General features: G+C 32.5%; 1 protein-coding gene across 4 annotated transcripts in view; it reads right to left on the bottom strand.

The window, feature by feature from the left end:
* Positions 1 to 25,385, bottom strand: part of Nuak (Nuak family kinase 1) — a 53,712-nt gene extending 28,327 nt beyond the window's left edge. For all 4 annotated transcript variants that reach the window (XM_068774737.1, XM_068774739.1, XM_068774738.1 and 1 more), the window contains exon 1: positions 25,178 to 25,385. The gene's annotated coding sequence lies outside the window, so the exon portion shown is untranslated. The remainder of the gene's footprint in view (positions 1 to 25,177) is intronic.
* Positions 25,386 to 27,143: the final 1,758 nt, after the last annotated feature.

Raw genomic sequence — 27,143 nt, 5'->3', positions numbered from 1 at the left:
CCAGTCAATGTATATCGAATAAACTTTGACGTTTTTTGCAAGTTCTTGTCGTAGGTAATCTATTGTCGACTTTTTTAGATTTAGCAATAACATGCTTGTAAAGGGCACTCACAAATGGCCAATTTATCAATTCCTTTCTGTATTTTATATAGACCAATTTTGTGATACCCTTATTACTCACACTACGGTAATTTCATAAAAATAACATTTTTCATCGCATGTGCGTCAGTATTTTACTCTTTTTTTTTTTGCAATGACACTTAAAAGTTATCGAATGTCTTTATTTTCAATAAATCAGTTATTTTGGCCTACTAAAATAACAATTCGGTCGCGTAACCATTACACCCGTTATTTTTCTATATTTAAATGACATCAGTTTTATTGTATCAAAACCGGCCAGATAAAAACAGAACAACAAAAGATGTTACAACAAATTTTAGCTTTTACGTTAGGAAAAAAGTTTTTTGTTGACTACTTTTCTATATTATTGACATGTTTTTGGTTGCTATTTTTAATTTAATTTTCTTCTTTAAATGTAAATCTTGAAACCTTTAGAAATTTACAGTATACATATTTTAATGTGTTCGTTATTTAAATTTCAAAAAGTATTTAAGGATACTGTGTGATGGATATTAATCATTCTGATACATCTTTTGTGCTTGTCCGTTGTTATAACACATGATACATGGTGATCCTACAAAAGCTGACGGTTAACTGACGGGCGCCATCATTCGCAACAACTACTTGATAGTGCCATGCACGTACATAATGCCACAGCTTTCGGAATGACACAGGCGTGAAAGTAACGAAGCGTCATTCGTTTGTTCAAAATACAGACATACATATAAAGCATTGAATATTTGTATACTATTACTTCTTGTTGTTATCCCTATTGAGAGGTTTAAAGCATAGATTATAGTTAAATTAGAAAATAAACAGTAGACGTAAGATTTACAAACATATTTATGATCAATATAATATCGTGAATTAATGTTCAATTTTAGTTAGGAATAAGGAATATTAAGACTGTGCATCATCAAAGTATCATAAAGCCACCAACAGATTCACTCCGTTGACGAAAATATCCGAACACGTAGTGTCTTTCGCGTACCGCAATCTGACCGATGATGCAAACATCTCGTTTTTCTTAGAAATAATTGGATTGTGTTTAACCTAATGAGTCAATAAAATAATGGAATAATACAGGAAAACGATGTCTTTGGTCGGTCACTTTTTTATATATGCATTTTTCCCACATTCATGTGAAAGGGTGCGTAATAGGAGTACTATTATTGAATTGTGTTCTATGTATCTAGGACTATAGTGTCATAGTATCTGTTTGTAGTGTTGGACAATTTAAAAAATATGATTATTACATTATATCTTTCACAATTCGTTTCATATAAAGAATTCCAAATTCTCAATTTATTACCAAATGTTACGGAGACAGGATGTAAATAATGATTTGTTACTTTTATACGAAAACGCAATGGAAAAACGTATTTAATGAGATGGCGGAGTAGCCGGAAGACATGAATCTGTCGACGCCGGTTACCCGGACTCATTTCTCTACACATTTAGACTTAAATAATCAACTAGGATAAAACCCTCCCAACCAACAAGCTTTAATTTTTATTCCAAATAAGTAATAATTTTAATATAATTATTATTTATTTAATTAATGAAACACACTAACTGCCTTCAAAAAGAGTCTCTAAATATTCTATTTATTATTTTATTCGCAAGCAAAACTGTGGGTAAATTATCGTACAATTGTATTAAGTAACAAATTTAAATTTCACCGGCTACTAAAGTGATTGTGACCCATTTGAGTCCACGCATTGCCGACTGACCCCAATAGTCAAGAAAAAGTAGGCGCTGCTCACGTGAGGAGGGAATCTCAACAAACGTTATTACATTCTAATCAATGGTCAAAAGCACAGGATATTATTTTTCCAGTTAATGGCTCCGAGCGAAAAGGTTAGATAGAAATATTGTACCATCTAGTCAACATTGCCAAATGGTCGTTAGTTATAGGCGGTTCATAAAGCGGGTTTTAAATATTAGTAGCAGACAGCGGCGTGTACAAGCGATGAAAGAGATTCGTTTAAAAACTAAGAATACAGATGTGTTCCCCAACCGACGCGTGACTCATAGCGAGGGCTCCCTGTTTCGTTTAGGATATGAGTAAAAATACAGCGGCATTACATTTTTACTCGTGTGCGTAGGCAGAAAGTGCCTTTGAGTTTTTACATAAAACTTAAGAAATGTATTGTAAAAGATTAATAAGACGACTTCGAAATATCGAAGTAAAAACGTTATATTTTTTTAAAGCATTTATGCATTTAGTATATTTAATAATTAAGCTACATTTTACTAGTATATTATCCTTTTTGTACTACGCCCAGTATTTGCAAGGATTTATCTCATTATCTATAGGTCATATATATATATACACACACACATACATAAACATTACTATGGACAAATTCCAATAGCGTGCGCAGACGACATTTACTTCCAGAAATTATATCCACAATTAAAATTCATGACATTTACGACAAACAATAAAAGTATGTAAACCATAGCATCCTTACATAAAATGAGAATTTTGTGGAAAACAGCCCGTTAAGAAAAGACAAGAAAAATCATAGCATATACTTAAATAGATCTTTTGTCGTTTATAAATACGTATTTCTTTTAGACTTTGATAACAATTGAAATATTTTATAAAAACAATCACCAGATTCATCTCTGACATCAACAATAATCCGATAATGTTAATTGAAGGAGTTACAAGCATACTCGTATAAACTATCAATATTTATGACTGTTCTCTATTTTCACTAAAACTATAAAAAATGTAAGTGACTTAAAAACTTAAACCAAATTTTACTAATTCCGATAAGCATTGTAATCTCTTAACAGCAGAAATACATCACATCGTTCCTCACCTACTTAGACAAACTAGAACGTGAAGGCAAAGCAAATTAGGTTAGTTAAACTAATCGCAACGCGAATAAATTGCATTACATATTTATCCCCTCAGATCTATTGATATTTAGGAATAGTATGTATTCATAGGCTTATCAGCCAGTTTTAATAATTGTAATAACTTTTTTCTAAGGTAATTTGAGGATTAAATACCAAAAAGCACGAAAATATTCAGAAAAATTGAAAGTAAATTTAATGTTATTATATTTTTAATTAAATTTACTGCTTATCACCTATTACTTACCTATTACTTACTACTTATAATTTATTAAAATACGAAGTAACATGCTACTGAAACAATAAAATTTGTAAGATCTGTCTATTCTACAAACAAATAAAATAAATATGTCGAGTGGAGTTTAAAATTTGATTTATTATAGTATCAATTTAAAAAAAAAACAAGAAAATCTTTTGAAAGCTACACTCAGAAATTCAGTACTAATTTATTTATATCTTTGGTTAGAAATAGAGCTCTCGAAGTAACTTTATTTATGTAAATATGACAACTTGCACTAGAATGCTTGAAAAACAAAGCTATAATGCGACGAAGTCAAATTTGTTTAAAAGAACTGCTTCTTTTTATTTAATAATGAGAGAATATCGATACCTTTATTTAATCTGTTAATAATCGTGGAAAATCACAGTCAGATTATAGTAGATATCGCGCATTGTTATATAAATATATAATAGGTTGTCAAATATCTCCCTTCCGCCTTTTTGTCTTTTGAATTTCGCGGCTATGTACAAAGCGCTACAGAGCTCGTATCTGGCAATACTATACATAATTTGAAAGGTCTTGACATAACCTACAAAACGACGCTGATTAGATGCATGATTAGTTTGGATATTGCGTTCAAGTTATAGACGTGTAAACATGGAGTTCACTAACGCCGAAATTCACGCTATTTTAAAGTTTTCCTTCGTTAAAGGCAAATCCGCTAGAGAAACGTTCCGTGAGATTAATGGTGTTTTGGGGGATGGTACTCTATCACTTCGAACCGCGGAGGAATGGTTTCGACGATTCAGAGCCGGCGAAAACGACACCATGGATAAGCCAGCCGGCGGAAAACCTGTGACGACAAATACCGATCAAATCATGGACTACATCGAGTTAGACCGGCATGTGGCATCTCGTGACATCGCCCAGGAGATGGGAGTTAGTCACCAAACCATTTTAAACCATCTGCAGAAGGCAGATACAAAAAAATAGCTTGATGTTTGGGTGCCGCATGATTTGACGCAAAAAAAACTTCTGGACCGAATCAACGCCTGCGATATGCTGCTGAAACGGAACGAACTCGACCCATTCTTGAAGCGGATGGTGACTGGCGACGAAAAATGGATCACATACGACAATATCAAGCGAAAACGGTCGTGGTCGAAGGCCGGTGAATCGTCCCAAACAGTGGCCAAGCCGGGATTGACGGCCAGGAAGGTTTTGCTGTGTGTTTGGTGGGATTGGAAGGCAAAAAAGCGGAAGGGAGATATTTGACAACCTTATACATATCAGACGTTGTAATGGAAAGCTCTTCTGTTTTTTGGTAGTAGACATTTTTTCGAAAATGTAATTCATAGGAGAAAAGAGATGCTACATTTGTGCTACAAGTTATTACACATCGTATAAAATCAAATAACAAAACTATAGCAATTTCAAATTATTTCCTGTATGTTTATTCAGAGTTCATACAATAAGGTTGCTTGTAAACAATTTAAAATGATTAGTGAGAGAAAGTGATATAGCACATATGAACAAAATTTTATGTAATCCTGTTTTGCATTATATATTTCTTTTCTTAATTCTAATTACAGTTTAAAAATTAAAATTTAAAATACTTACATTCCAATTTTCAAATTTTTATAGAAAAACAAGTATAACAAGCATGTCTTATTATTATTGCATTATGTGCTTGCTTTTAAAGTAATAAACAATAGACATTAATTTTGATAAATATTTGTTGGATTTGCAGAAGCTGCTTTATTTTGTTTTAACATAAATTTCAAATATTTATAACAGAAAAAATATACGTAGATCATTTTAATCATGAAATTGACTTCGCGGTATTTATATTTTGTACTTAAATGGTATAAGAGCCGTAAAGACTGGATCAAATCATGCGTAGTGTTGATTCAGTCTTCTTGTTAGAGACAAATACGACAAAGGAATTACCTTTCTTGGTTGGAATGAAAGAGATATATGGAATGCATAACAATAACATATCTTTTTTTTTAAGTCTCGATTCAAACTATATCTTTATCTATAGACTAAGATCTACTGTTATAGTATCACTTATAATATTCCCTTGGAAATACTGGAATTATAATTATTGTACCAATTGTAAACGAGAAATTAATAGCTAATAATCCCAAAGAATATTAGCGAATATATAACTCTATCATTTCCGTATTGAATCATTTTAACCCATACATGCTCAAGGCATAGGTCTCCCTCGAAGATATTTATGGGGGGATATAAAATAATCACCACGTTTGGCAGGCGAGATGGCATTCGCTATGAAGTATGGTACGCAGAGGACGCTGCTGCCCATCCTCTGGAAACTTCTTTGTGAGCAATGGCAATCCAATATAATTAATACACAAGTGTAAATTACATAAGATCGTAACCTGGGAATCAAGCCCGCGACCTACGATCGCAAGTTTCAGTCCTTTACCGTTAGGTTCGTAACTGGATGATTTAGTAAGATCGCAAACGAATGATCTCCCACACAACGCCGACAAACAGTGTCCTAATTCTGTTCTACTTCCTTGTAGTGACTGATTAATTGCCTCTTTAGTTACCTAATTACTAGTAACAAGCTGTTCTATTTTAGTCCCCGGTGGCGACAGGTCGTATTCATTCGAAAACCATTATATATTAATGGTTTGAACTTTAGATGTGTTATAAGATCTTTACGCAATAGAAAAAGCAAGAAGAATCATTCAATGCAAAACTATACGTTAGTTCCAGGTTTTACACGTTAGTTATCACATACAAATTAAATTTATTTTCGTTTTTTCTAACATTAGAGATATTTTTAAGGAACATAAATTTCGTAGTAATATTTTTTGCTTAAATATTTTTCTGACCTTTCTTTAAAAAGGTTATAGTACAGTACTTTATATTCTTTCGCCTGTATCGTCACACAGTTATGAGAAAATAGTAGATAGTTTTGTGAGATCATAATAAGGTTCTCAATATCTTATATATTATATACATATATATATATATATATATATATATATATATATATATTAATATATTTATATATATATTCATGTAGCTTTAAAGTACCGTATGGGAATTTTTTTAAATATTAATTATTGATCCATAGCAGAAATTTCCAATTGTATATGTCTCATTTCATACCAAAATGCCCTTTATATAAATAAATGCTTACTGCCTACTGGTATCGAGTACCAGTATCATACAAATGCAAATCGAGTTTGCGATATTCATTTATTCAAACAGTAAAATTTGATACGACTTTGCAGGTAGACTACACGATGGATTGTATGTCATGATAAATATTTCGTTTATGACTTTAACCTCTAGATACGGTTCAAAACAATCGAAATAATATGTATGGACCAATTTATTACCAATTGAAGATGAATTTACTAGATTTACCATCAGTTATTTCTTGACAATGTGACATAGATCACTTTGATACAATATATATATACAGAAAAAAATTGCAGTTTTGGCACTAAATACTTACCAATAATAAAAACCTTATGAATATAAACCTCTGCATTATATATTTTTAAATAGCAACTATGTAAACAATATTTAATAGTTAATTTAATTGTAGAAAGTACCTAAACCTGTGATCGTGTAACTGGCTCGGTAATAATAGCCGTAGAAAATAGAAGTAGAGGCTGAGACAGTCGTTCAGTCCCGCCCACTGACCGTTTTCGTCACAATCGCAAAGCGTTCTATAAAACGGTGTCGATACAGACAAATACGACTTTATTTCAATACTGCATATTCTGTTTACTGGTAGATTGGATTTATTGTATATTTTTATTTTTTTTCTATTGTATATTTTAAACACAATATAAACTTCATAAAAATACATTAATGTTTTGGTGTTTCCGATAAATTTATATTTGTATGTACAATATTTTGACTATGAAATTTAATGAAGGCCATTATTGTGGCTGATACGTACTGGTCACTGCTGTATTTAATTGTTAAATTTACTACAGTAATCAAAAAGATGAAATTGTCATTTAAAACTAGCGGACTTTAGAAAGAACTTTTTTTAGGTTGGTAGGACTGTCTATAACATTAGCCAATTGTCTATTTTAGTCGTTTTGAAGTTTTGTATCTGAAATGCGTCAAGTATTGATTGGCGCCAAAACAGCTCCATTTTAAAAAAAAACCGTCAAAAACGCGTCTCATATCGTTCTGCAACCACCTTATTCGCATGATTTGACTCCGTAAGATTTCTGGCAATTCAGCAAATTTAAAAAGCAAATGCAGGGACGTTCTTTTGTCACGATGAGGAGATAAAAACCAGATCGAAGAATGTCTTTCAGACAATTCCGGAAAAGACTATCTCGACCGTTTGGAGGGCTGGAAAAAATGTTGGCAAAATTACGTTTTGTCGGACGGGGATTACTTTGAAGGGAATGAAATTGATTTGGAAGAAAAAATGAAAAACATACATATTATAAACAAATTTACTTTACTTATGGATCGCAGCGTTACATACCCAATAATGTAATAAGTTATGTTAAATAACCACTTTTCATTTACTTTAATGTTTCTTAACCAGAATAAAGACAGCTGAAAGATTTTAGTACTTCTATCCGTGTCGACAAGTAAACAGTATTTTATTGCAATATAATTAAATTGCCTTTACATCAAACACAGACACAGGACAAAGCATTAAAACAATGAGGCTATAAAATGTATTTATAATTCTTAGCGCTGTGATTTTAATATTATTATAATATATTCATTAAACTTCAAAACAATTCTAGTTAATAATGGATTTCATCGGTTACTTGCCATTGTAATATATAAAAATTAGTAAGTCGTGATTTGCTTCCATATGTTAATTCATTTAAAAAATTGCAACAATGATTTTTAACGAAATGCTTCGATCATCTTAAACTGCCATGATTGCCAATTTGACCATGTCGTTCTTGAGTTTTACGCTAACCAAAACATTATTATTACCAATATTACGTCTTTTAAAATTGTAATTAAACAAAGATAAAGTTACGTTAAACTTTTTTAACAACTTTTAAATTTGATATCATGAATTATTTTATGAGTTTAAAAAGCTACTAAAATCTAAAACGTCATTAACCCGTTGAGGAAATTATGAAATTTAGAATAAAAACACATACAGGAAAACTGTCATAATTTGTGCATGTCGATTGTAGAATTGTATGCGCCAATGCTGAATAAGCCATCAAGGCCGATAAGCCTTACCTATAACTTCATCGTTATCATATAAATCAATATAACCGACCCCTATTAATATTTTAGCAAGTAAATTATAAAACGTATGTAGGTTAAGTAGCAATAATGAAACCAAGAGGTTTAACGAAAATTAAAAAGGTTCGTATGTTATTAATATTTCTTTAAACATAAGAAATGCAAATATCAGAAGTACTCTGCTGAGAATTAATGACAGTGGAATAAAATTCCCAATTGCGGAGCCGATAAATTTCTGAAACGCTTTTGTCAACGACCAAGTGTTAGCTGGTGACCTTATCCTCATTCCATAATTACCGTTAACTTAGGCTACGAGTATATTACCAGGTTCGTGCATTGAAAACACTGTTACATAGATGCCTTTCGGCTTCGCTTTTAGTTAAATCCGCACTATCAACCTTTTCTTCTTTACACGACCGTACGCCGCCGTACGCCAACGTACTTAGTTGCACTTTTATTTACGTACAAGTGCCACTAAGAACCGTCTTGTGCGTAGAAGCACCCCAGTAACTCCAAATAACCACGCGAATGTAGTCATAAATTTTAATTATATATTTATTTGTTACCATACCCCCATAAAACACGTGCACCCTAGGTCATAATATGTAAATTACTTACTTCTTTAAGTTTTGTTTGTTTAAGACTTGATAAGACAATTAGCGGCAACAATAATATACTATTTTTACTTTTAACGAAAGCTGTATATCCAGAAGGAAGAAATTTATTGCAAATATAATAATATCTTTAACCGACCATGATGGATAATGATAATACAAAGTTAACATTACATTTTGACTATTATTTTTATAATTCAAGCTAATATTGTAATTATTCAATAATGGTAATCTTTTATAAATAAATTGCTCATTTTCAGAATAACCTAAAATTAAAATAAAGTTATTAATACAAGGAAAACCAATACATTATTTTCTATAGCCGAGTGCATAAGAAAAAGCTTTTTTTAAGAAGATATTCGACATTGGAGGCACGACAATGGCAAGTCTAATTCGATATTCCCGCCAACTCGACCAAGCGGAAAAAATAGAACGTTGTTACAATACAAAATTCGAACAGTAAAAAAGAAATACATTTCCTAGTTTTTGTATCATTTTTTTACGCGTAACTATATTTTATTCTGAGCGACATTTCACACGTAAAGCTATTGATTTAGATATTAAAACCTATTTAATAAAATTAGATAATCATTCTTTAACGAATGTTCCACTATGTTTTATGTTAGCTACATTGATTTTTCCCGTTGGCTCGCTAATCAATCTTTTAAACATATTTATAATATGTTGTTATTATTGCTTGCTTTTTGTTTTCATTGTTAGAGCAAAAGATTGAAAGATTAATCCACGTAAAAGCTTTATGAAAATTAGTAGATGCCGCAAATATCTTTTAGATTTATTTTTTTAGCAAATTTATTTACAGAGGCAAATGTACTCGTTGCAAGGTGTCCGTCCAAGCGAGGGTAATAAGGACAAAAGCTTGCAAGTTACATTATTACATATTATATCTAATCAAAGTTAATTTAAATTACTTCGAAATAAAACTTATATAAAAGTATTCGCGTAGCAAGATTTACCGAAATCAGTTTTTATCGGTGCCGAAAGCTAAGACGATTGCAATGATTTAATAAAAAATAATAAATTATTCCTATTAACCTTACATACAAAACAAAAAGACGTACAAATGTAGAACATTAATGAGTTTATATAATAATCCTTCTTAATACACCGTCAATAACAAGGTAAAGGACAATGCTAAAGATTTATGAGAAGTTATTTACCTCAGTTTTCCTGGTTTTAATTAATATTTACTTTATTTATAAGCGTATTGTACAATCGAGTTTCTAAAAGTTGAGAAGTAATATGAATTATTGGAACAGATCGTTATGTATTTTACATTACCTCAAACAAGGAAATCTATTGGAGGTATATCAATAATTTCAAACTACGGTAATACCTTACAGTAGTCTACTTTAAAATTTTGCAAATAAAGATAAGCAGTCAATATATTATAAATACGTGTGTCATTTGAAGGTAGATAACATTCTACCTTCGAATTATGGTTTTACTTTATTATAGAAAAAGAAATATTACAGAAATTTCTTGGAAACGCTAGATTTAATAGAGCCGAATAAACCTGAATCTGTGTAGAGTTAGGGCTGTCAACTACACATCATTTAAGGCTTACCTTAGATTTGGTATACGTTAAAATATAATGTTACAAAATACTTCATTGAGAATTTTTTTTTTACACTAAAATAAAAAAAATGAAATTTTCATACTAAACATGAGGAATTTCTGAAACCATCTCGTGGGAAATCGTACTTTATGGCATTATGATTAAAAAGCATAATGACGATAGCACGACATTTATAATTAGACACGGATTTTACGAAATGATACCAACGGAGATTGAGACGGTTTTTATATTAAAAAAGCATATTTTGTAACTATAGTATAATAATTAAACAGAATATTTTTGTGTATTAAAAATTACCTAGAATTTTTTATCAAATTACTTCTATAAAAGGCAGTCAGAGTCGTAAAAAATGTAAATTTTGAACATTTGATTCACACGAAGCTAACGGGGGACAGAGAGTAAAAGTATAATTAATTTCGTCAATATAATGTACAGTTTTTATAACTATACAATACAATTCTTTCTCGAAATTCATCATGTATTGTAAATGTATTATTTTTCTTTAAATTCCGTGAATTCAGTTCAGTGTGAATCTAATTGAAAAAAAAATTCGTTGGTCGATTTCCGGTCCGTTTACTGTTTATTTTGGACGCCTGATTAAGCATTTCATGGATAATACCATCACTGGACACTTTTTATCTTGCAGTGAAATAGGATTGTAAAACAGATTAAACGAAATCCAAATATCTAGTTAGAATTACCACGATACATAAACTGGCATCTCTAAAGAATTCGATAGGTATCTAATACCTAATTTACATACAAAATACATAATTTGAACCATGATCATATTTTTTACGACAGATCACTGTTTTCCTTGCTGGTCATTGACCGACTCGCGGATTTAAGGCGGCAGGGCGTTGAAGCCATCTAGACATCCATATCTAATCGAGGGCTTCCTAGGGGCTTTTGATTTTGATATGGGCTTTGCAAACTCTAGATTTTTTACTTAATATTATTGAATTAATTAGATGTAGTCTGCTCAAAAATCATAACAGAGCTGCCCACTCGGGTTTTTGTTCAAACCGGAAAATTTTCGCATTATATATCGCAGACGGTACCTCCGTTCATTACAATAAATTAAAAACATGATTTATTTAAAGACACCGAATAAAGGCAAAGAAATATAAATAATAAATTAATATAGGAATGAATACATAGAGATTTGCATTTAACCGTTAACCAGATTTCTCTGAAAGAGAATTATCTATAAAAATTTTAGGACATTAAACATTGCAATAAATTATCTTTTTGTTCAAAAGTATCATATCTTAAAACATATAATGATTATGCGGCTTAATTGTGATTTTACGTTCGAAAACATACAATTGAATTCTCTGTCGGGTAAAAACGTAATTCATCATGATCATATCAGCCCCGACAGATGCCTACTGGCAAATCGCCACAACGATTACTCTTGCACTGCCGCATCCAGCAACTTCCTGCGACCTGAACTAAGTCGTTGGTACACCATGCGGGGTCTACCTACACCGCGTGTACCGGTGGTTAGTGTTCGCTATTCGAGAAACGATATCGCTTTTTGAGAAACCGAATACAATTTTAAACAGAAATTATGCAGAATTGCGCAGAATCGGTGAATATGTAGTTGTAATATGTCAGTGTGAGTTGAGTTGGCATCGTGAAGCAGGACGAATCAATGTTATCGGCCGAGTGCGGGGCCGATACTGCGACATTGGCGTCGAGCGAACATACACGACAAGAAAAATGTGCCGCAAGTAGCCAAATAACACGCGTGATAGTGAGGGGCCGGCGTCGCGGCGCCTCTATAAATATCACCACCGAACCCTCCCCCATACCGCTCCCGTCGCAACGCCACCGCCGATCGCAATAATATAAAGACAAAGTATAACTCTTCCAATGAAAATTCTGTCGTCATCGATACTTACTTATATCCATACCCTGTTTAAAACTTCGTTCCGACGACGAGAAAAACAATGTTCAAAAAAATTAAGACTACGTTTTTCTATTAAGAAATTAGTTTTTTGTTGTGTTATCGTACCAATATTTCTAAATATTTATGCTACAAAATTATTTACCTGTTTTATTTGTATAACATTTGCTTTTATTAAATATCATCAGAACGGATGCTAAATTAAAAATATACTAGTTGCTAAAATTGATACAGGGTCACAATATATACATGTAACTGAATAAATTTGTGTGCACGCAAAGAATAAAACGAGTATTTGAGAGAAAAAAGACTTTAGGAAATAAATACAATTTGTCTAAATATCCCGTTGAAGTCTAGTACACAGGTGAGACCGGATACCCCACAAACAGGAACATGTGAACAAAATAATCACTCGGGCAGGGTTTGTTTTTAACGATCGAGCGAACAAATCGCGCCCGTATCCCGGAAGCTCGACCCGGATAGTGATGTTCGGTGACGAGCCGATCATCGATGTAACGATCTTGCAATTTATTTACATTTGTTGCATGTAAGTTAAAGAGATGTCTGGTTAAACAATATAAAATAATATAACTGGGTAAAATACTTTTAATAATATAGGATATATTATGACAGATGAACGAATAAAGTAATCACCTCACATTAAATCCCTTGACCAGTCAATGTTTGTTAACTGTGTTAAATAAGATTTTATAAAAATTCAGCACAGCACCACGTCTGCACTGTCGCGTTATGACAAGAGACGAGTTATCGCATTTGTATGGTATTTTCTCTAAGGCGTAATTAAAACAGGAATATATAAATACTTGCACACTATTGTTTGACGGTAGAATGAGATGACTACGTAGACTTTGCAATCGACACTGGTATCTTTGTGGCGGTTATAAATGGATTTGGGCTTCATCGCGTATAAAACATTATTTTCTAAATAATTCTCGCTATCAACATTAGTTGAATTATGGCGAACCCAACGAGAAACATGTGTTCTGCTTAATATTTCGTTAATTCTCAAACTACAACTCTTAAAACAAAGGAAAAACTGAAATTGATTTTTCATGAAATAAAAATTATATATACAAAAAACAAAGTGAGTATAAATTTCATTAACGAGTGGTATAAAGCCGTGGGACGTACTAGCCATCCCTGGGGCGTCATGAGAGCGCGGCTAGGAGCGTCGAGCGGGAGATGCCACGAGTGATCGCGCTATTTCTGTCCACACCAGTTGAATAACCTCCAATCAACTATTTGCACTTACTTCGCCTACGATTCCCACTGACACAGCCACACGGACCGTTGTCGCTTTGCTTTAGCATCTGCTAAGAATTCGCAATGAGCCATGATTTTGCATCTCCATTATTAAAGAACGAGGCTGTTGTTAAGCGCAAAAATAACAATGGCCTGTATTATTTAGCGCACAATAGCTTTTATCTCTAAATCACCCAGTGACGTTATTATCCCTTATTGATCATATCATCATATTTATTTGTCTTGTATATAGAAGAATTGATTTATTTAATTTAATAGGATTACAATCATCGTATAATATTCACTGATTATTATCATAATCACAATATATTACAGAAAATTATGTGTTCTTTCCGACTTCTCGTCTAGAGAAAACAAATTTTTTGTGGTCCTTTCATTCTTGCTTGAGGTAAATTATGATTTGCAGCAATTTATAAGTGAAATAAAATCGACACATCAATCAGGAACAATCCATCGTCTACAGAAGGCAATAAGTATATTTGAACATATTTTTTTATTTTATTTATTTAATATTCTTTATTGTACACGATAAGATACATTTAATAAGTTTTACAATAATATACAGAAAAGTACAATGGGCGGCGGTCTTATCACACAAGGCAATCTCTTACAGACAACCATAGTAAGGAAAAGATAAAAGTATTATAAAGGGTAGTTCACGTGTACAAAAAATACATATTCACAAACAAATGAACATAAATATACTTAAACATACATACATACGTATATAACATATATACTTATAATAAAAAAGGATTAATACATATTATAAATATAATACAATAATAAATAAAAACATCTAACTGACTTCGATCAGTATTGGTTCGATCGCACTTGCCTCAAAAAGAAGAAGAAAAAGAAATGAAATATTATTTTGTTAAAGATTTTTAGATATTGGTTCACCATTCGATTCTTTTTAATCAAAAAAGTGATAAAGGAGATATTTAATCAGTAAACTATATGCTCTGTTCAATATAATGCGACGTTAATGAGGTTTTGGCACGACGTATAAAAGAATGGCTTTTACATCAGAGGCATATACTTTAATTTAAGTAGGAAACGCGCTTATCGATACACCATTTTAACATTCCTCGATCATTGATAAGAAAGGGTGGAAATCGTAAAATTTCTGTCATTCATTTCATAGAAAACCATTATAAATACTCAGCTACACGTAAACGCTGATAATAACCGCGAAACAGTAATTGTTATCTTAATAGTTAATTAAACACCGATCCGATAGTTAGCTAAGTATTACAAGAATGTAACGCGTTCGCGGTGAGGCAGAAATTATAATTACTGTCGTAAGAATTTTACGGATGGTAGGTCTCGTTTACAAAAGGAAATCTATATGGGTTTCAATGGAAGTATAGCGTGTTCCGATATAAAGATGTTAGGTTCATTTTTTTTACACCTATCTTTCATTGCTGCTCGAGTGTAATTGAGTTTGAAAGTGTTGCAAAGGAGGTCGCCTAGCCTAATACCTCTTTAAAGGTATCCAGGCTTAAGGTTTCCCGGGAGCCACGGCTTATGCACCCATGAGAGGGTTTCGGTTTGGGCAGTTACTCATAATACTCCGAACGTCTACCTGATCGATTGCTATTCTCAGACTAATTACATTATTTTATGTCTCAAAGTATCGACCCCAAATTTTGTTCTGTAAAGAATTTTGACTCATGAAAACCTTGTGCTTGTGAAGCATAAAAAACGCCACAATGCGATGACTTTCTGAAGTAACAACTTTATTCTTTTGTTATCGCGAAATCTGTTACAAGCGAACAGTGTGAGTACTCGGCAGCGTGAACACTTCATAAAACTCGTAGTAAGCGAATTAGGTTAACTGTACTTATGCACGAACTGGAGGCACTAACGTAGAGTTTAAGTGGGTTGTGTTGTTTCCTGTAGCGTGGGAAACCTTAAAGTACTATTTTTAGTTAACCTACTAAAAGGTTTTTGGGCTTTACTCCATACCGAACATCTTACCCTTATGATGACTATAAGTTTGGTTTAAACACCGGGTGCTAGAGAAAGCTATCATTGGAGCGTTATATGGCGCGAACATATTTAATACCACATAATAATTACAATAATTGTATTAGTATATCAAGGACAATCTTTCCTTCCATAAGTATTGTAAGTCTGAGCGGTCTCAAACTTGTTATGTTATTCTGAATGTTCTCTAAACTTCAATTTTATCAAAAATCTACTAATTTGTTACGTATAATGTAGTCATTTTACATTTGAAGTGTATTACGTATTTTGTCTGTAAGTATCAATCATTTTTCAGTATTTTCCAAGTAACAATTTTTTGTCTACATTTATTATTACTTTAAAATAATTTATCTCTTTTATAGGAAATATACGGAGAGAGAAACACGCAAGAGAAAAATAAATTGTACTATAAAGCGCATTAGTTTGATTTCCAGTAGGTATTAAAACAATTTTACGCTTGATAAATCAACAAAAATTACATATACAATTCTATTAGGTTAATTGTTGAGTGATGTAATTAAACGAAGCTTAAGTAATTGCTTTAACAAATGTCATGACGATATCGTCGCTTAACGACATCAATCGTAGTGACTAAGGACACAAAAACAGAATTAAATGCAGTAAATTAGACTTAGCCAAGAACGAAGATTTAATTTTAAATTGTGTGTAAAAATAGTACGTTGCGGTTTGTTTAAAACAATACACGAAACATTCTTTATGTACATTTAAGTCTGCCTTATACCTTACAAAGGCCGTGTATCGATGATATGATAATAATGATGAGTTTCTAATGTGACAAGTAAAATTTCTATCACATTTTCTATAATCAATATATTTCCAGATAAACATTCAGGACATATATTTTAGTAAGAAATACTTGCTTTCTCCAGATTGATATTCTATAGTTTACTTAATAACAAAAATCAGAATAAAAATGGAGCCATCCGCAACACCCCTCCCCGGTCGATATTCTTACAAAACAAATGTTTAACGGTAATTTATTTTGGATAGGCACGCCAATAGCAGTATATGATATGTTAATAAAAGTACAATATTAGTTTATATTCATTTCAAAGGTACAAAATTAAATATTTATGCCTATTGTAGGCGTGTACATAGCCCTGGCCATAATTATGCTGACTTAAATCTAAACGTTAATTACTATTTAAAATAAAAAACAACATTAAAAAGTTGTCTAAATAATAATAAAACATGACACGAGCAATCCATTGTGTGCTAAAAAATGATTACATTCAATAAGTAATTGCATAACAACGCTCTTCCAGGCAACAAGCTGACAAGCATAAGCAGCGACGCGTGACGCAGTAGCATATTTTTGTCGTAGCTTTATAATTTGGCAGAGTCTAGAGCTTGAAACCGATGGAAGTATCAGAAATAGAACATAATTCCATGCTGCTGACTCAACTGTACATTTTGCTCTAAGCCATATATTTGTGTACCGCTTTATTGCAAGTAGTAGTAGTTCGCAATTGTTCTCTAACACGGAGTAAAACAAATGAAATTATTATAATTGAAATATCATAGCATTTTTTCGCAGGGTCTCAAAGTTGTATTAGAGCATGTTTGGCACAGTTCCCATACATGGCCATTTTTAAAGAGTGTTTTAGTGCCTATATTCTCATAACACTATGACCAAATATTTAGCATATTTTTAGAGATCATGTCATAACCTCAGATTTTATTTATTACGTTATTTTTCCTACTAATTTAAAACATATGAGAACAAAATTTAGAGTTCTAGCATGTGAATTAGTTACATGTAGATATTTGATAATGCACGTAAAAAAGTTTGACGAAAATATAAAAGGTAAGAAATTAGTCATATTACCTTTCAAATTTTGACTATTAACTAAACTAAAAACTTTAACGATTGACCAGCAAGCGCAAGACATCCGTCCACCCACAAGGTGGTTCTGACCTTTTTTATAGTCCACCAGATCGGGCAAAGTCGCTGAATGCAAGCCGCATATCGGAAATATATGCAGGCCTATGTCCAGCAGTGAACGTTTTACTGCTGAAATGATGATGTTGAAATAATTAAGTAAAATTTGTAAGCTGCCGATTTTCTCTCTTTAAAGTAAAACTTTATCGTTGGCAGAGAAATAAATAAATACAAGGCATTGGGCGCAATCACCAATACCATCAATTCAGCGACAGAACACTTTAGTTTGGATGCCCGCCAGAGCAACAGGCAACAAGCAGGAATATTTACAATAATCAATCCTTCCTAACCCGCTGTCATTGAGAGAATGTTAGCATGGGCTGTGCTCGTTATTTCAAATAAATGTTTAATCATCTCAGCGATAATAGGCAATCGATTATAAACTGATTTAACGAAGGTCTAAATGGTTTTATTATACTAAATAACAACTTATAAATAATTGTTTTTAAAAATAGTTTTTTTGACAACCTACATATCGTTGCATCCTGTAAAATGATTAGGAGAAGCGATGGACCCACTCCTCTTTGGAAGTCTTTTAACGACGTTTTTCGTAGCGATCACCGTTTCCATGGTTTCTTGTAATCGTGTACAAAGAATTTTTTTTTATATTGCGAATAAATGAAAGTAGCGGGGTGCGAGGTCGAACTTTAAGGAGAGAAGACTTATATCTAATAATCGGTTATTTGTTTGGCCGCAAGCATTAACGCGCTGTTCAAACGATGTAGGACTGTGTTGCGTGGATATTGTTATTCAACTTTTCAACCATCAAGCAAACAAGTACCATGGTGTATCAATCTGCTGTTATTGTTTTCTTATTTTTGGGAACAATTGTAGATTATTAACCTATCCGACCAAAGAACGAGTCAATCATCACTGTGCTTCTTGGTCTTATTTTTTGTAGGCAATTTTTTTTAAAGAAACATCCTCAAAAGAGATTTTCTTTTCGTTTTCAGGATTTTAACACTAGATCTAAGTTTCACCATCCGAATAAATAGTGTTTATCTAGCACAAAGCTTCCTAACACCCAAATAATCACGCGAAATTTGACTCATAACAATGTCGAAGCTTACTCCAGTTAACTCTTTTATCAGACTATCATGTGCCGCACAATTTTGATTTAGTTTCAGCAGTCGCTGATGAATATTAATATGCCTCACGCGGATATCACCTCACGACTACGTTTGAACTCGTTAAACCAGTTGTACATAGTAACATGATAACTTCAGCAAAAGTCAAACGAAATCTATGGTAACTATGTTGCTGACAGAGACCGCAAATAAATATCACGCAAATAATCGATAATGAAGTTGAAACGTAAATTTGAATTTGTCGCCTATTTGTGAAAATAAATGTCGGAGTAGTGTACAAGAAAAGATTAGATTTCTTTTTCCGAATTCATAGTTTACTGTCACCAACGAAATGTGTATCTATTATGATTGATACAGTATGTTTTATATAACATAGCAAGTTAAAAAATTACGGGCAAACGTGAGGGCCTGTCGTCGACATTACCGTAAAAATCACTTTAAACTGGAAAATTTAAAGAAGGTTAAGTTTAAATCTTTGAGCTATAATGAATTAATACCCACTACGACTGAAAAGCTCATTCACTTTGTATATGCAGTAAAAAATCTTTATTCGTGAAGTATATGTACCATAAATATGCCGCGAATACAGAAACCGAATGATATTATAATTTATATAGGATTATAGAAGAACATTCTTGGCCAAATAATAAAAATATATATAAAAATTACATTTAATGAAACTTTTGAGCATTTTGATTAATTATCTTAAGGCTTAAACAATGGGTTGGAGAATTTTGTAATTTTCTCTTGCTTGGCAGTTTCTAAAAGCTCCTTAAATTCGGATTGATACGCAGCAGTAGCTTTAGTAATTTCTTTCTTAAAAATAAGATTTCGTACCATAGATGGATCAATATTGATAAAGAAAACGAAAAGCTCATTTGCCGTTCTTAGACCTTCACTGAGATTTTTCAAATTAAATCTCACGTCTCTAGTGCTTGGTGTTAGCCTCTTCTTCAATTAGCAGTGAATTTTTAACACTTTAACGTAACCGTTTTTATTAGTCCGTTTGAAGGTTTGATATCTATTGTATTATATACGAACATAGGAATTGGGTCACATTATTTTAATTCGCGAATAATGTAAACGCGAATGAAGGAAGCGCGACTAAGGAGATTTTACTGTATTTAAAATGTATGTACATAAATGAAGTACTATCCAGAGAAAACCAGAGATTCATGCACTAATGGCACTTTTGAAAATTTATAAGGAAACGAATCGAAACAAGGCACAGTTACAGATAAGTGATTTGGTTAGTGACTAACGCTATTTGCGTAGGGTTTATAACAGAGAATTTCCTCCCGTTCCTTATAAAGACGAATTACTGACCAGTCAAGGCGTCGTAAAGGTGCGCTCAAAAACGGCTATCCGAACTCCTCTGAATCACGTGTTTGTATTCGTATTGTAAACATTTATAGTTTTGTATACATACCGAAAAACTTTCCTTGTATATTTTCGGTGTAACACTTCGGGAAAAAACCCACATTAATCATCTTTCAACTAATTGAATAAATATTCATTATCCTATTTCATAAAATCTACACAAAATGTAGCTTTAAATATAGACTAACATTGATGATAGACATATAATTAATAAAATAAAATTGTAATATTTGTACTACTGATATGTAAATAACTTGTTGACGTTATCGTTGAAACCACTTCATAACTATTACATATAGTACTGTGACAGTAATACAAATTTAAAACAAGTGGTGTTATTTAACTACCCATTTGGAGCCTTATTTCCCAAACCAGTTCAGGTTGACCCTAAGTGGTGAACAGAAAAGTCGACGGAGGTCCACAAAAATTTATCGGCTTTTGATAGTGAAACATATCAATATGGACAGATAATATTCTAAAGAGCTCGGGGACTGTTGTTACTTGTAAAAAAAATCATATTCCATGTTCAATACAACGTGGCAAAGTCACGAAATATTAATCGTAGTGTATATTGTACCTGTTCATGTTAATGCTGCTAGCCTGGAAGTTTATGCAGCTTCATATGAATTGACTTCGCGAAATTGAAGGGTTCACGAACTTAACAAAATAAAAGACTGAATTCGCCAGTTGAACGAAGACGTTCGCACAAAAGTATAATATAAATTTTGAATGTATGGTATAGTGAGTGTAAGTTTCCTATGTGAGATGAAAGCGAGGACTACTCAGCAATCGAAGGAGGGATACGGGTCCTACCTCGGATTGTTGTGCAGGGAAGCGGAGGCGGAATCTGCTGCCCCTTTTGCGTGCCACTGTTACCTTGGTGCATCGCACTCATGTATGAGTGTGTCACGGGTGGAGTTATTATTGTTGTGAGATGTGCGCTTGCAATGTTATGAGTAATTGAGGAGGATGTGGTATGGTAGTATGAGGATACGTTGCGGAAACCCTGAGATGGAATCAATAAGGATATTCTTAGAACGCTTCTTTCTGGTCATGGAAAAGGAAAGGGGAGTAATACATGATAAGTTAGCTATGAGGGGATTTCGGTGTGTCGTGGCTGATTCAAAGTAGTTCTTTGAGCAAGTCTGCAAGAATTCCCGTTTATGTTGTGTGTGTGTGTGTGTGTGTTTGCGAAAGGTTAATTTGTGCTCGGAACTCAGTCGCAACGCAAATTTCCATAAAAGATCATATGCGGATATTTGCGTTGCGGTTAAATTTAACTTTAACATATTTTGTTGAGTTTTGGGAATATGCTAAAAATGTAAGCTACATTTTGAAAGTGGATTATGAGAAAAAAAAGTCTGAGAAACTAATGTACCGGGTGTTTGTAACAACAGTTACATTATTTCTCATCTACATTCTTTCAAAGGCCATTAAAAAAAAACTATATTACTGGATTTGATCCATTTTCAATTCAAAATATTACTTAATACGTGTAAATAATCTGTGGAAATACACAAATCAGTTAAATTTAAAAAACAACTTATTAATTTCTGCCATTTAATACTATATTTTAATTGTAATGAAATAAAATGAAATAGAGCTCTTTTTAAGAACTTTGTGTGCACTGCGCCAAATGTTTTAATTTTTTATTTATAATTAAAATCGTTTAAAACAAAACTATACCTACTAAACATAAGGTTACACCTTCAAGACGCAAGAGTATTAATTATATTTCGATCGTTACTTGAAAACTATTAAAATGTTTAATTCTTTTCCATAACCGCGCATAGCTGGTGGTTTTCTAGTTCTTTTTATTTTTTCAGATTGCAGTGTTATTAGCCCTAGGGGCTTTAACAGTTTCATCGAATCAGAGTTCTAGGAACGAAAGGGTCCGTGGTTTTCGCGTGGTGGCGATACAACCTGTATAATGCTTTAAAGGGGCGATTGTAAAATAAACATTTAAATTATATATTTTTCAATATCTGCTCTTACAGACTTAGGTACGACCCATAGTTAGTGGCCAATCACATTCCAATAGAGTTACAGAGGCATCACTTTATACAGAGTGACTAGACATAGTTTTAAAACTTTAAGGATCCCCCACAAGAGGTTTGCTGACAAATGAGCTTTTCTAAATAGAGTTATCTATAGATTAAATGAACATTCACCTCTTTAAAACTTTTACACCTATAACCAATCATCTTATAGCATAAGTTTTATTTTTGTCTCTAAAAAAATATATTTGATTGCGCTCAATATTATATGAGCAGTAGTGTATGCGTAACATCGAGTTTTAAAAAATATATAATTTTGCACGTGTAGCACTTTCGTTATGAATTTGTACATTTAGGTACTCAAATAATAGAGGAAAACATACCATCCAAATAACTTATCTGCGTTAGTAAACAGTATAAGCAATTCAGTTTATCGGTGCGTCATTTTTATGCAGTTTGGAGGACGACGACTCGAGCGGAGCCAGACTATGGCTTCGGTTACAATGAACTCTATGTCAAAGCAACACACAGTAAAATCGATAGTTTATATCGTTAGAATTTAAAAATCTGCGAAGTATAGCCAATACGTGACTAAGCAACATTATTATATATATAAAAGTTTGAAGGTAAAAATCAAGAGGCCGTTTACGTATCGGATAATTTTAATTGGAGTCAATGTTATTACTCGGAGTATTTTTTTTATTTGTACCCGGCTTATACTACTGCTCAAGTGGTATTTATAGATTCCCCGAATTTTAAGAGGCTGGTTTTCTGTTATGGTGGTGAAGCTCGAAGGCTCCCTTGAAGTCTCCGCTCAGGCCGCTACATACTACATTTTCACTGCATTGGGCGAAGGCGAAGAAGTAGACGTGAATTTTTACGCTGTCTACATAATAATCACTATGAAAAGTGTCCATTAGATCGGAATGGACGTAACCGGTTGATGAGCTGTGATATTAATACAATTTTGAAACAAATGTAATGTAAATGTAAAAGCCACTAATTGAAGAATATATATCTATCTTATTAACTCGTCTTACTTAGCGACGTGGGTAAGCCCTCTAACTAAGTGAACCGTCAATATAGTTATGGTGGCGGGAAGTCACTGAATGCTGGCAACTTAAAATGGGTCATCGAGACGATTTTTAGGGGAGGCCTATACCTTAGAGTAGGTGTCTTTCGTCTGACTTTATGAGTAAGATTTGGCAACTTATGTGGTTTCTTATATGATTTAATATTACCGACACCATTGCATTGCTTTATAATATAATATTCAACATAACACAGCGTTCATAGAAACCAATTTTCATGAACTTATATTTTTCCAATATTAAATTAAACATATTAAACATACAACAGAAAATCTGTGAAAATAAATTACTTTTCTTAAAATATACCTGACACCATTTGAATGTTAGTGAGCAAATGTATGTGTATTTAAATCTTTTTATGAGAGTTATGAAATATATTCTGGAGAGAATAAATGCCCTACACCTTTATAATTAGATTAAAGACTATATAAAATTTTCATGAGAGGTAAGAAAAAGGAGACCGCTTAGAAATATGGCTTCAAACAGCTGTAGGTCAAGACTTAATCTTTACAAAGAAATCTAAACAATGGTAACAAGAAGTGAGATTAGTAAAATATAATAAGGTGGGTACTGCGAGCTGAAGTTAAATAGAAAATATGCCCTAATTAAATTATCAATCAAAATAGACATTTCATAAGACTAAAAAACTAAAATGCCTATAAGTGTCAAAAAGATAGCCACCCTTTTTTATTCAAAAAAAAAATAGGTAACTAAAAATTATATAAAATATTGCTCAAGTTATTATGAAACTTTCATAGTAAAAGCCAATATTGGTAATTTCAGGGAGACTAGGCATCTGCCAGTGATAGCCAAGTAATAGGGTTACATAAAAAATCTTGTTTTATTCATTCTCATTTTATTCTCCTCTCTGGTTCTGAATTATTTTAAAATCCTGTTAATAAATTAAAGGAGGCTGTGTGTTCCATGAAACATATTTTAGGAATAGAATAATTTTAGAAAGCATATTAAATTTACAACTTTTCCGGTTAATATATTTCAATACTGATATTTAAATATATAAATATGTGTTTCTCTTAAAATATTAACACATTATTTTTTATTAAATTCAATACAAACCAACTTGACCTAATCATTTATCTATGTCACAACAGCCGTGTTCACAAATTTAGGAAGCTACTGAGAAAAACTGTAGACCTAGTTTTAATTTTAGAACAGCCATGCATTCGATAGACAGAGAAAGATATTTTTTAAAGGTCTTACAAAATTATAGCAGATAATGTGTTCTTCTATTTTATTAATTTTTTAAAAAACTATTTGTTATATTAACGTCTCAATATACTGAGTTTATAATTTCTGTATGATGCATGGTTAAAATTTTAAATTTAGAATAAAACCTATTGGAATATTGGGAATTTATTTTAGAAAAAAACAATTATCCCGACTAATAACGTTTTTGTAATTATAAGAAATTTACAGTTCAATAAAAATTATTAAATGTTATTGAAATGAAAAATTTTTGTATCTACAAAACATGAAAGCACGATGAATCACTATTCTAAATGTTTACAGCAATTGGAAATGTATGCACTGATGTCATGTAAGCTTGTACGAAGCACCTAATAATTCAGGCGCCCATGATTCTAATACCACGTCAAAAAGCACGTACTAGTAGTTCCACGAATCAAAATATCTCCATGGCACTAAAAAGGGAAGAGAATCCATACATATCAAACGAATTCTTATGTAATATACCCCTAAAGGAAGCCTGTTCTTCTGAAAGGATTTTTTCGTTTAACTGATTAGTGGATAACATCACAACCAAATAATATTTTGTGCGTAGGAGGAGCTAAAATACCTTTATTTTATGTGTAATCCAATATCCAGAAGAAAGTTGAAGTCCGATTTACACACGAGAACACTGTCATTCATGTAAATAATCACACTATCACAAAGCAGCACTACACAAATTTTCACTTATAATTAATAAATTACGTGGAAATATCACATAATGCGCCATTTTCGCAATAAATCCAAAGGACAGCAGTCGGCACTCGCTGCCATCTTTTTTGTCAAATGTCTTTAGACTAAATATAGCGCTTCGAACGAACTCTAGTGTTATTTTTAGAAAATAAGATGCAGCTTCTTAGTAATGATTTCTGCGCCATCTATAATTTTCACAACGAAAGATAAATTGACGAGAGATGGCGCATTTATTAGTTTTTTCTAAGTACATATCCAGGACGCTGGTATAACTCCTCTATACCCAAGATATAACTAATATTTTATTTTTAAACATAAAATAAAAATTAAATCTTAGTTGTTTGTATCAAGTCCATGTCGTACGCTAACTTAATTATACTTAATATTAATTTTTCTTTAGTTCTTTAATTTTATTTTGTTGATTAAACATATTCAATATAAAAATTGGCATTGATTTTTTTCACCTACTACTGTAACATTTGGTTTCTTATAAATATTTTTTTTATTCTTTTCTTTGCACAAACCAACACACTAACAAGATATGCAACGAACCCTTTCATACGCCCTATTAAATTTTTTAAATATTTTAGAATAATCTATGCAAAGTAAACGGCGTTAGTTTCTTAGCTAAAGAAAATAAAAAATTAAGTTACTCTACACCACATAGAGTTATTTACTTGTATATTTTAACTCAATCAATAACGTAGATTTTGATTAAGATTTAAATCATTTTCAAGCTAATATTTTAAGCGCTTTCAAAATATTATTTTACCAGGTAAACTATGTAATTATTACGTTTCCCTAATGGCTGTTTATTATTCTGCACACCATTATCAAATAAACGGTAACCTTTATATAGACGTATATATACATATATTTATATGTTTAATTATACGTCTTAATAATTAAACATTGTTATCGGACTATAACATAAACATGAAGAGTAAAATATAATTTTGCGTAAATCAAATTAAAACTACAAACTAGTTGGAAAGTAATACGGTATAAACATAGAGGAACTATACTAGCGTAGTATAACTATGTGCGCATTCAACATCTCACAAGAGTACCCGTAATGATGGTCGCGAAGCGTTGCTGGAGATTCATTCGTCACTTCTTCTTTAAGCGGAAAGCGTTAGTTCCGAAGTGGTAGTAGTGTTATTATTGTTCAAATCGACGTTTGGCCCTTTTGGTCCCTCTTGTGTCGGTATGCTGAGCTGGTATTACAGTGGCAGCCTAAGTCAAGGTCCCCTCGAAGGTGCCCTCGAGTTTAATCTCTCTCCACGGAGCATCGCATAGGAGGTAGCCCGAACCCGGTGAAATAGTAATATGTGACGGCCTGTGCCAGGACTCCTTCGGGAGTCCTCGAGCCTCGCTACCTTAAAGCGGGTCTTAACCTTGGCGCCTTCTGCGCCCTATCGCATCGGATTCTGCAAATGCCAATTGGGCAGCAGTAAGAGTTCGGTCCACATAAATAAGTCGGGAATATAAAAAATAACGCTAATAGCCCGCTTAGTTTGTTTCACGACTAGCATTCGCATATGTTTAAGTAGTTGTTTCTTTGTGTATTTCAAGTTTAACACCCTACCCATTTCTTCACTTTCAAAAATGAAATAGAACTTAGCGCTCTACATGACTTCTGAACTTATATAAATAGTATTGATTGCTGCTGTATAAACGCAAAGTGCAAATATGCTATTAAGTCGCGGCGTCGTATGACGTAGTTTAAGTGTTTTCCATTCGCAGATGCAGGCTGTTTGCATCATTGCACAAAGAACTTTCACCGTACGCTTGTTAAAGAGCGGACAAATAAGTTCATGATGCATGAGTTACGTAGTGTC

The sequence above is a fragment of the Battus philenor genome, unplaced genomic scaffold (genome assembly GCF_028537555.1).
Source record: "Battus philenor isolate CCGP_79_NKW_IND1 unplaced genomic scaffold, ilBatPhil1.0.hap1 SCAF_7, whole genome shotgun sequence".
NCBI lineage: Eukaryota > Metazoa > Arthropoda > Insecta > Lepidoptera > Papilionidae > Battus > Battus philenor.
The sequence above is the reverse complement of the archived record's forward strand: the minus strand, read 5'-3'. Positions and strand labels throughout refer to the sequence as shown.